Raw genomic sequence first — 13231 nt, 5'->3', positions numbered from 1 at the left:
AATGTACTACCTGGGAAGCAACAGGTGATAGTTCAAGTGGTTGGGTTCCTGCTGCCCATGTGAGTAGTAGATTGAGTTCCTAGCTCCTAGCTTTGACCTAGCTTGGCTCCAACTGTTGCAGACATTTGGGGAGTGACCAGTGGATAGTATCTCTCTCTCTCTCTCTCTCTCTCTCTCTCTCTCTCTTTCTCAAAATAAAATAATATTTAACAAAGCAAAAGCAAAAAACAAAAGTGTTAATGACAAACTGGAATCCTTGGAGACTATTGGTGGGATGGAAAATGGCACCGCTGCTGTGGAAAGTTAGCAATTCTTCAAAAAATTAAAAATAGAATTACCATATTACTTCTGGGTATATCAAAAAGAATTGAAAGCATGGTATTTATACACCCATGTTCATGGCTGCTATTCCTAATACCTAATATGAGGAAGTAACTCCCAAGTGTTCATTAATAGATGAGTGGATAAGCAAAATGGGGTACCATATATACATACAATGAAATATTATTCAGCCTTAAAAAGGAAAGAAATTCTCATAAATTTACAACATGGATGAAATGAAAGCTTCATATAATCTTGAACATGTCAGACACAAGAATTCAAGAAACAGGGCAATTTAAGATTGCACAAATCATCACCTCAACACAGTCATCATAGACCCAGCTTCATGGAATGAGAATCTAGCCTAGTGGTTGACATTGGTTAAGATGGCTATGTCTCAAATGGAAATATCGGGATTCAGTTCTCAGTTCTGGCTCCTGACTCCAGCTTCCTGTCAATGAATACCATATGAGGTGATGATGATGGCTCATGTAATTAGGTTCCTGCCTCCCATGTGGGAAACCTAGATTGCATTCCTGGCTCCTGGCTCTGGTCCCAGCCCAACCCTAGTGGTTGCAGGCATTTGGGGAGTGAACCAGTGGAAGGGAATCCATGGTCTCTATCTTTACCACAAATAAAAAGAAAAAATAACCTGAAATAACCTGATGTTAACCAATTAATTCTTTTTTATTTTTTTATTTTTATTTTTTTGACAGGCAGAGTTAGACAGTGAGAGAGAGAGACAGACGGAAAGGTCTTCCTTCCATTGGCTCACCCCCCAAATGGCCACTACGGCCAGTGCGCTGCAGCCGGCGCACTGCGCTGATCTGAAGCCAGGAACCAGGTACTTCCTCCTGGTCTCCCATGTGGGTGCAGGGCCCAAGGACCTGGGCCATCCTCCACTGCACTCCCGGGCCACAGCAGAGAGCTGGACTGGAAGAGGAGCAACCGGGACAGAATCTGGCGCCCCAACCAGGTTCGGGGTGCCAGCACAGCAGGCGGAGGATTAGCCTAGTGAGCTGTGACGCTGGCCCAATTAATTCTTAAAATAAGAAGCTTCTCACTATGTTTCTTCCCTTTTATTTCCAGATTGCTGACTTTTGTCCTAAAACTGTTCACTCTTCATCTCAAAATAGCAGCAGCAAAACCATTCATCACATCATTCCACAAAATGTCCAAGGCCAGAAGAGGAGACACATACTTTCTTGAATTCCCATTTTAAAACTAATGAAAAGCCTTCAGGAGTCATTCTATCAAATAAAATTTTAATTATATATTGATGGAAGGTGGCATGTACCAATGCCATCTCACTAGACCAAGCGATCAATTTCTATTCACAATTGATCATACTGATAGGGCTAAGAGTCAAAGGGATCACATAAACAAGACTAGTGTCTGAAAATACTGATAGAATAAAAAAAAAAAAAGGGAGAGAACGATCCAACATGGGAAGCAGGATACACAGCAGACTCATAGAATGGCAGATATCCTAAATAGCACTCTGGCCCCAGAATCAGCCCTTAAGACATTTGGATCCAGCTGGAAAGCCCATGAGAATATTTCAGGCAGGGAAAGCCAAGACACTCTGGGGAAAAAAAAAATGACCTAAATGAAAGATCTCTGCGAATGAGATCCCAGTGGAAAGAACAGGTCATCAAAGAAAGAGGTACCTTTCTCTGAAGGGAGGAGAGAACTTCCACTTTGACTATGACCTTGTCTAAATAAGATCATAGTTGGCAAACTCAAAAGGCTTCCATAGCTTTGGCAACTCACGACAAGAGCCTAGGGTGATTACTGATGCCACAAACAAGAGTTTCAATTTGTTAAGTCAACAACAGGAGTCACTGTGCACTTACTCCTCATGTAGGATCTCTGTCCTTAATGTGCTGTACATTATGATTTAATGCTATAACTAGTACTGAAACAGTATTTTTCACTTTGTGTTTCTGTGTGGGTGCAAACTGTTGAAAGCTTTGTGGGTCACAGCATGACATGATTTTTTGAATGCAATATGGAACAATTAAATCACGCTTATTAATCTACCACCTCAAATATTTGACATTTTGTGATACAAACATGAGATTCACTCTTTTCACAATAGTGAACTGCACAGCACTCAGTTCTTATCTATGGCCACTACATTGTGAAACAGATCTCAAAAAAATCAGATTCTTCCTAAGTGACACTGTGATTACCATCTCTCTATTCCTCATCTCTCAGCCTGTCTGGTAACTATTATTCTACTCTCTACTTCAGTAAGTTCAATTGTTATAGATTGCACATATAAGTGAGAATGTGTTCTATTTGTCTATGTTTATTTCATTTGCATATTTTAGCAGTTCTACCACATTATCACAAATGACATAATTTCTTCCTTTTTAAAGACTGGGTAGTATTCCATTGTATATCATGCCACATGTTCTTTATCCAGTCATCCATCAATGAACACCTAGGTTGATTCCATATCTTGGCTATGGTGAATAGTGCTTCAATGAACATGGACGTGCAGACATCACTTTTACGTATTGATTTTAAATCTTTTAGATAAATACCCATAAATAGCTAATCAGATGTTAATTCTATTTTTAGTTGTTAAAGAAACAGCCATATAGTTTTCCATGGAGAATTACTAATTTATGTTCCCACCCACAGCATATGAGAGTTCCCCTTTCTCCGTATGTTTACCAACACTCATTATGTTTTGCCTCCTTAATCATGGCCATTGTGATATGTGTGAGGTTATATCTCATTATGGTTTTAATTCCTATCTCCCTGATGATTGGTGTTATTGAGAATTTTGTCATGCATATATTAGCCATTCATATGTATTCTTTTGAGAACTGTCCATCATGTCATTTGGCCATGTGTCCAATTAGAATTATTTATTTTCTTATAGTCCAGAGATTCATCTCATATTCATTTTTTTTTTTGACAGGCAGAGTGGACAGGGAGAGAGAGAGAGAGACAGAGAGAAAGGTCTTCCTTTGCCGTTGGTTCACCCTCCAATGGCCGCCTTCGCCCGCGCACTGCAGCCGGCGCACCACGCCTATCCGAAAGCAGGAGCCAGGTGCTTCTCCTGGTCTCCCATAAGGTGCAGGGCCCAAGGACTTGGGCCATCCTCCACTGCCCTCCGGGGCCACAGCAGAGAGCTGGCCTGAAGGGGGGCAACCGGGACAGAATCCGGCGCCCCGACTGGGACTAGAACCCGGTGTGCCAGCACCGCAAGGCGGAAGATTAGCCTAGTGAGCCACGGCGCCGGCTCATGTTCATTTTTAAATTCAGTAGATCCATGGAAATGGATATACTGTTCATTATTTGCTCAGCCTATCAAGACTTAAACCCCTGCAGTTGGGGAGTGTGTCTAGCCTCTCCTGAAGCAGGTAATCAATCACTGCTAGGGAGAAGTTGGAAAAAAAGAAAATGATAATTGGGCAAACAACTATATGCATCTGCAACACCCTATGAATAAGTGGGAGTCAAAAATTTGTTTAACACTTAAAGCGCTATGGTTATTTATTCTCTATAAGAATACTATCATCTTGGGCCGGCGCCGCGGCTCACTTGGCTAATCCTCCACCTGCAGCACCAGCACCCTGGGTTCTAGTCCCTGTTGGGGTGCCAGATTCTGTCCCGGTTGCTCCTCTTCCAGTCCAGCTCTCTGCTGTGGCCCGGGAGTGCAGTGGAGGATGGCCCAGGTCCTTGGGCCCTGCACCCACATGGGAGAGGAGGAGGAAGCACCTGGCTCCTGGCTTCAGATCGGCGCAGCGCACTGGCCGAAACAGCCACTTGGGGGGTGAACCAACGGAAAAGGAAGACCTTTCTCTCTGTCTCTCTCTCACTGTCCACTCTGCCTGTCAAAAAAAAAAAAAAAATACTATCACCTCTCCTTTGAGTAACTGCCATCTTTCTTGTATCCCTACCTACTGTCCCTTCTAATTCTCTCCCCACAATGAAGCACATGACCTTTTTTATCCCTTTTTTCTTTTCTAAAGCACAAGTCTGATAGTGTCATTGACCACTTGAGATCATTCACCACTTCATCAACACGGATCAGATGTAGCCAGGCTCATTACTTGGCCTAACTCTTCAGCCTTTTCCTGTAGAGTTTTATATTCTAATAACTACCATTTTGTTTTCTGAACTCTAAATCCTTTCTCCTTTGCTCATAAAGTCCCTTCGGTCTGGCATGTCCTTGCTTTCCATTCTCCAAACTACCCTTTTTGACTTGAAAATAGTTCCTCATCAGCCCAGACATTGAATCTTTCTACTAGCTTCTGGTGATGTGGTCCCAGACAGAGTCAGGTGCTCCTTCTCAGAGCTACCACCATGCCTTATGCCTATTTCCTTTACAGTTGTCAGATATCCAACAGTGGCAAGAATACACAGCATATTACTGTTCTCTGGGAAAATGTACATTTTATACTACAATATTCCAAATAACTTTGAAATAAAATCACTGTTCCCTAAAAATTAATGTCTCAAATTTTTAAAAAATAAATATAAATCATTTTAAATTAAATCCACATCCCCAACTATAGTCGAGTATTTTCAACCAATTTGAGAACTTGTCTCAGCATCTCTGCTACACACACAATGATCTCTTTGGGGTTGGAGATTTCTCGTCCTAATGATAACCACACAACAGATAATCAGGAGCATTTTGGAAAATGAATAGAAGACTGGAATAAGGTGTACAAACTTTACAGAAAATAAATCCCCATATCATCTCTATTCCTCTTACCAAAAGAAGAGGGAAATTCGGTTCTATACAACTCTTCATTATAACAGTAAAAGGCAAGAGTCTGTACTGATAGAAGTGTATGAGTTACAGAAGAAGCAATAAAGAACTATTGAAAAATAAATAAAAAGTTTGAACCTGAGGCACAGTTATCTGCAGGGTTTTGTTTTTTATTTTTCTTTCTTTCTTTTTTTTTTTTTTTTTTTTTTTTTGAATGAAAATTGTATCTCAATGACATCCTGTACTTTCCACTTTTTTCTGGGGCTGTGATGCTTTGGAAATGAAACACCTATTAAGCAAATAGTAAAAAATAGCTTCCCAAACTGCTGATTACTCATGAAATGTTCCCATTTATCTCGAATCATAACATCACTAACTGTTGAGAAATGGAGTTACTGCTGAAGCCTGGGGAGATATTCCTGTATCCTTCTATCAAGCAAATATTTCCCAACATCAAATTTTTCCTTTTCAGCTTCATTGCTTTACTCACTCACACTTTTCCCTCCTTTATGTCATGAAGCTTTATATTAAATGCTTTTTTTCTACTTCTTACAAAATGAAGAAAGAAGAAGGAAATTTATAAGCTGTTTGGGGAAACAGGAATATCAGTGTAACCATTTAAAATTATATTGGCATGAATCTGCAGCCCCATGATGTTGTCCCATGATGATATTAATGGAAGAGAAAACTAGGAAGTTTAAATATTTACATAAATTGAAGCTTTGAAAATAACAGCTGTTAAGCCTAAACATTCCATTCAAAGTTTGAAAGGTGTGTCTCGGCCGGCGCCGCGGCTCACTAGGCTAATCCTCCGCCTAGCGGCGCCGGCACACCGGGTTCTAGTCCCGGTCGGGGCGCCGGATTCTGTCCCGGTTGCCCCTCTTCCAGGCCAGCTCTCTGCTGTGGCCAGGGAGTGCAGTGGAGGATGGCCCAGGTGCTTGGGCCCTGCACCCCATGGGAGGCCAGGAAAAGCACCTGGCTCCTGGCTCCTGCCATCGGATCAGCGCGGTGCGCCGGCCGCAGCGCGCCGACCGCGGCGGCCATTGGAGGGTGAACCAACGGCAAAGGAAGACCTTTCTCTCTGTCTCTCTCTCTCACTGTCCACTCTGCCTGTCAAAAAATAAAAAAAAAAAAAAAAAAAAAAAAGGTGTGTCTCCCTACAAAAGCTATTTAAGCACTGTATGTGAACATTCATGCATATTAACATATGTATGCTAATTTAGTGTAGTATCCCACACCATATCTCAATATTAAACCTTGATTCAATATTAACCATTGAGACACACATTACACTGAGAACCTGATTCATTGATTTGGAATCATGCCTTTTAATCCTGTTATTGAATTTAAGAATGCTTTGGAGTCAATTACTGAAGTGAACTACTTTATTTCCTTACCTGTTAAGGACATAATGGTATAAAAGAAAAATAAACAGAGCTACAGTGTAGATTCTACATCAAACATGAAATTCCTAGGAGTGTAAGAGGAATTCCATTTTCTACTTCAGGCAAGCTGTATTTTCTCACACAACAACCGATCTACATTGCTTTTTCTTCTATTGTCAGAATGTTCAATATTCTACAGAAATCAGCTTCCTTGTTGACAGTGAAGGGTAGTAAAGTGTGATTTCTGGGGAAAACCTTGGGAGAGTCCTTCCCAGTAATATGACCCTGGGCAAGTAACTTAATCTTCTGACATTTGTTTCCTCAGTCTATCAGATGCCTCATTCTCAAACGTGATGGTGTCCATGCTCCTGAACTTGTGTTCCTCTGAACAGGAAGGCTAGCTGCTTAACAGGGACAGAGCCATGAGAAAGTCAAAAATTGAAATCTTGACCAATTCATGGAGGCCAATTGTGAAACAGCTTAAGTGTGTAGAGTTCCTATGGGCTGTGGTCTTTAGGGGAAGACCACTTCCACACACACACACACACACACACACTGCAAGATTTTCCTACCAGGAACCCCACTAGGCTCCCCAAGGGTTGCAGGATGGGAAGAATCCAAAGAAATTCCTCCATGGCCCCGACTCTCTGCTACTTTCAAAATCATCAAATAATCACAATAGTTTACACACATAATGGCAGTGATTCTGTCTGTATCCTCTTTTATGAGGAAAATAAAGGAATTTGGGCTTCTAAACCTCACACTATTTCTTCTACATAAATGTAAATTTTTTGTTTGAGAAGAGGGATGTCAGAGTAAGAAGTTCTAAATAACTGAGATAGTTCTCATTTTGAAAACATAAATATTCATTAATTCTATATTTGCTTAATGCCTACTATGTCAATATACTGTGCTAGAAATTACGGGAACCAAGAATACTCACTAGTTGCCCTGAACAGGTACATCTAGGAACAGATTTAAGAGAAGTGCTAGCACTTAACTGTTGTGTAATCTTCAGAAAAGCAGCTGCTTAGCCAGTTCCACAACCACATGAGTGAATTCCTTCCAATAAACACATATATATGTATGTGTGGAGTGCATATGTGTGTTTACATTTATATCTTACTTGTTGATTTCTCTTTTGAAGAGCTAATTCCAATTCTTCTCAAACTATTCAAAACAATTGAAAGGGAGGGAATCCTCCCAACCTCATTCTATGAGACCAGCTTCACTTTAATTCCAAAACCAGACAAAAGTTACAACAGAGAACTATAGACCAATTTCCCTGATGAACATAGATGCAAAAATCCTCAATAAAATACTAACGAATCCAACAACACAGAGAGATCATTCACCCAGACCAACTGGGATTTTTACTAGGTATGCAGGGATGGTTTAACAATCACAAATCAATAAATGTGATACATCATATTAACAAACTGAAAAATAAAAACCACATGATTATCCCAATAGATGCAAATAAAGTATTTGATAAAATACAACAACCTTTCATGATGAAAACCTTAAGCAAATTGGGTAAAAAGAAACAACCCTCAATACAATCAAGGCAATTTATGACAAACCCACAGCCAGGCTCTTATTGAATGGGATCTGGAACCAGACAAGGACGCCCATTGTCACCATTACTATGAATATACTCGTAGTGCCTCTAGGCAAGAAAAAGAAATCAAAGGGATACAAAAATAGAAAGGAAGAAGTCAAACTGTTTTGCAGATGACATGATTCTATATACAGGGAAACCAAAAGACTCCATTAATAGACTATTGGAGGGGCTGGCACTGTGGCTTAGCAGGTAAAGCCACCACCTGCAGTGCCATCATCCCACATGGGTGCCGGTTTGAGTCCCAAGTCCTCCACTTCCAATCCAGTTCTCTGCTATGGCCTGGGAAAGCAGTAGAAGATGGCCCAAGTCCTTGGGACCCTACACTTGCGTGGGAGACCCAGAAGAAGCTCCTGGCTCCTGGCTTCAGATAGGCACAGCTCCAGCCATTGCAGGTATCTGGAGAGTGAACCAGCAGATGGAAGACCTCTCTCTCTCTCTCTCTCTCTCTCTCTCTCTCTTTATCTCTCAGCCTCTGCCTCTCTGTTACTCTGTCTTTCAAATAAATAAAAAAAATCTTAAGAGAGAGAAAGAGAGACTATTGGAACTCATAAGACAGCTTGGTAAAGTTGTAAAATCAACATACAAAAATCAGTAGCCTTTGTATATACAGACAATGCCATGGCTGGGAAAGATATTCTAAGATCAATACCATTCATAACAGCTACAAAAAATTTAAATACATTGGGATAAATTTTTTTGTTGTTATAAAAAAAGATTTTTTAATGCACAAACCCCTTGAAAGCATCCTGCAGATACCCACCACCTATGAGCCATACTTTGAAAAATGACAAAATAGAACAAATTTGGCTAAAACCATAGGAGATAGCAGGTGCTCTGATAATCTATTAAAGTGAAAGACCAATCTCTAACTAAAGCCCCTAAATTTCTACACTTATACTGATTAATTAGAATGGCAAGCTTTGGTAATATGGTTGTTGGATTCACCCTGAAGAAACTCAGACATAGCAGCCAATCTTTTTTTATGTCTTTCAGTAGAAAGCCAAAGAATTGGTTACAACTAGGGATACAACTACACCTTGGGATAAATTTAGTCAAGGATGTAAAAGATGTAAAAGATGTCTATAATGAAAATCACAAAAGCATTAAAGAGGGAGATAGAATGAGACACCAAAAAATAGAAAAATCTTCCAGGTTTGTGGATTAGAAGAATTAATATCATTAAAATGTCCATACTACCCAAAGCAATTTACAAATTCATTGTTACAATAAAAATACCAATGACATTCTTCTCAGATCTAGGAAAAAAACAATGCTAAAATTCATATGGATACATAAGAGACTCTGAATTGCTAAAGCAATCTTAAACAGCAAAAACAAACCTGGAGGCATCATGATACCAGACTTCAAGACATACAACAGGGCAATTATAATCAAAATTGCCTGGTACTGGCACAAACATAGATTCATAGACCAATGAGACAGAATAGAAACCCCATAAATTAATCCACATATCTACAACCAACTAATCTTTGACAACCAATATATATGTAATATATTGATCAATATATACAATCAAACCCTGCAGAAAGGACAGTGTCTTCAACAAATGGTACTGGGAAAATTGGATCTTCACATGCAGAAGTATGAAACAAGACCCTTACAACTCAAAATGGATCCAGGATCTAAATCTATGATCTGATACTATCACATTGCTAAAAGAAAACATCAGGGAAACTCTGCAAGACATTGGCATAGGCAAAGACTCCTTGCAAAAGTCCCAGAAGCATAGGCAATAAAAACAAGTATAGACAAATGGGATTACATCAAGCTAAGAAGCTTCTGCACTGCGAAGGAAACACTCAATGAAGTAGAAGCAACTGAATGGAAGAAAATATTTGCAAACTATGCAACTGATAAAGGATTAATATTAAGAAATTCAGCAATAACAAAACAAACATCCAATCAAGAAATAGAAAAGGATATCAACAGGCATTTTTTTAAAGGATGAAATTCAAATGGCCAACAAATAAAGAAAAAAATGCTCAGGATCACCAGCCATAAGGGAAGTGCAAATAAAAACCACATTGAGGTTTTACCTCACCCCATTTAGAATGGCTGTTATCCAAAAATCAAAAAATAACAAATGCTGGCAAGAATGTGGGGAAACTGTACACTAGTACACTGTTGGTGGGAATGTAGACTAGTACAACTATTATGGAGGACAGTATGGAAATTCCTCAGAAATCTGAAAATAGATCTACCATATGACCCAACTCTTCCACTCCTGAGAATTTTCCAAAGGAAATTAAATCAGCATATAAAATATTTTATTTGTACCCACATGTTTACTGCAGCTCAATTCACAATAGATATGAAATCAACACAGATGCCCATCAACTGATGACTGGATAAAGAAAATATGGTATACATACACAATGGAATACTATTCAGCCATAAAGCAGAATGAAATCCTATCTTTTGTAACAGAATATGTGCAACTGGAAAACACTATGCTTAGTAAAATAAGCCAGTACCAAAAATACAAATACCATATGATTCCCCTGATTTGTGATAATTAATATCAGAGCACAAAAATGTAATGCATTAGAGTGAAACTGACATTTTGAGATTTGAATATGGTTTACAACCCTATCTATACTTTTGAGGAACAGTGATTTTTCTACTTTTTACTTGTTGAATTCTTTATTTGATGGAGGGTCAAGCTTGTGATTAGAAAGTAAACTGAAAGTATGTCATTGTAAAAAATTGAAAGAAAAAATAAGAGAGATAGGAGAAAGGAGGATGGATGCATGGGTGGGTGGAAGGATAGGGAGGGAAATATCATTATGTTCTTAGATATGTATATATAAAATATATGAAATTTGTAACCTTATATAAATAAAAAATTAAAAAGAGCAAAACAAAACATGCAGGTTAAGGTATCAAGCAGATCCATTGTCTGGTGAGAACCTGTTTCTTCTCACTGAAAACTCACATGGTGGAAAGAACAAGCAAGCTGCTTCAGGTCTCTTTTATAAGGACACTAAAATCTCATTACTAACTTCAAAAAGCCTTCATGATCTAATCACCCCTAAAAGGTCCCACCTCCTAATGCCATCTCCTTAGGGGTTAGTATTCAACATATTAATTATGGGGACACATTCAGACCACAGCAAAAGTCTTTGTTCTTACAAGAATCCTTAGAAAGCTTCCTTCCAGGATTTCTGTTCATAGCTAGGGTGTACCACAGTCAGGATCCTACAGGATGTTTTGGCCTTTGGGCTCATGTCACAGTCTCAGATTCATGGTTCCCAAAGTTCAGTGTTCCACAGCAATATTGCTATATGGCAACAGCAACCTAGATCTCTCAATTTCCTGTTCATTTAGTTAGACTACCTGCCATTTAGACTTTTTTAAAAGATTTATTTGGCTGGCGCCGCGGCTCACTAGGCTAATCCTCCGCCTAGCGGCACCGGCACACCGGGTTCTAGTCCCGGTTGGGGCGCCGGATTCTGTCCCGGTTGCCCCTCTTCCAGGCCAGTCCTCTGCTGTGGCCAGGGAGTGCAGTGGAGGATGGCCCAGGTGCTTGGGCCCTGCACCCCATGGGAGACCAGGAAAAGCACCTGGCTCCTGGCTCCTGCCATCGGATCAGCGCCGTGCACTGGCCGCAGCGCGCGCAGCCGCGGCGGCCGTTGGAGGGTGAACCAAGGGCAAAAGGAAGACCTTTCTCGCTGTCTCTCTCTCTCACTGTCCACTCTGCCTGTAAAAAAAATAAAAAAAAAAAAATATTTATTTATTTTCTTGAAAGTCAGAGTTACACAAAGAGAGGAGACGCAGAGAGAGAGAGAGAGAGAGAGAGAGGGAAGGAGAGGGAGGGAGGTCTTCCATCCCTCCCCAGATGGCCACAACGGATGGAGCTGTGCCAATACAAAACCTGGAGCTTCTTCCAGGTTTCCCACGCAGGCGCAGGGGCTTAAGGACTTGAGCCATCTTCCACTGCTTTCCCAGGCCACAGCAGAGAGCTGGATCGGAAGTGGAACAATTGGGTCTCGAACCAGAGCCCATATGGGATGCTGGCATCTCAAGCCAGGGTGTTAACACTCTGCACCACAGCACCGGCCCCCCATTTAGACTTGCTGGTGCTCCATCCTGATTTTTGTTCCTGAAGTCATGACTCCTGATACCCAGCCAGCTCCAGATATGTAAATGACTAGTAACAAAGGTTTATCACTGATAAAATGTGCCACTAACTATGTCCAGTTAGTAATTCTGACAACAATTATAATAAAAGGTAACTAGTATTAATAGAACAAATGAAGAAAAATATCATAAACATGCTTTAACTATCTAGTCTTATCATTCCGTAAGGACACTTTTTTAAAAAGATTTATTTATTTATTTCAAAGAGTTACACAGGGAGAGAAGGAGAGGCAAGGAGAGAGAGAGAGAGAGAGAGAGAGAGAGAGGTGTTTTCCATCCACTGGTTCACACCCACAATTGGCCGCAACAGCCAGAGCTGTGCTGATCCAAAGCCAGGAGCAAGGAGTTTCTTCCAGGTCTCCCACGCAGGTGCAGGGGCCCAAGGACTTGGGCCATCTTCTACTGCCTTCCCAGGCCATAGCAGAAAGCTGAATGGGAAGCGGAGCAGCCTAGATTCGAACTGGCACCCATATGGGATGCCAGCACTGCAGGCACTATGCCACTATGCCACAGCGCTGGTGCCCATAAGGACACTTCTTAAAGCCTCATCAGATATGTTACATTCAGTTGATAGAATACAGATAAAAGTCAACTATTCTAAGTTTAAACACAAAAGAGTTGTTATTCAAAGGAAGTTTTATTTCCCATAATTTGTCCTCCTTCCTCAACTAACATGCCTAGAACAGCCCAAAGTCATTCTTTTAATACATATTCTGTTTGTTAACAAGAGGAAAGACATGAAAAGCAAACATATTATCTTCAATTATGAAAGCTAATTTATTCTGTACTCAATTATCTACATGTCTTCAGAGTTAAAAATGTTACCACTCAGAACATGTAATTAAAACAGGAAAAAAATCAATCTTTATAAAACTTTGTGATCAAATAAACTATAGTGAGAAATGAAAATTCCTTTTGGTTAATTTCTTTGTCTTGTTTCATGTGGATTATATTTGTTTTTATTCCTAAAACAACATATACTGATTGGGGAGGAATTTGAAA

This window comes from Oryctolagus cuniculus, chromosome 11, assembly GCF_964237555.1.
Source record: "Oryctolagus cuniculus chromosome 11, mOryCun1.1, whole genome shotgun sequence".
NCBI lineage: Eukaryota > Metazoa > Chordata > Mammalia > Lagomorpha > Leporidae > Oryctolagus > Oryctolagus cuniculus.
This window is presented reverse-complemented; position numbering follows the sequence as displayed.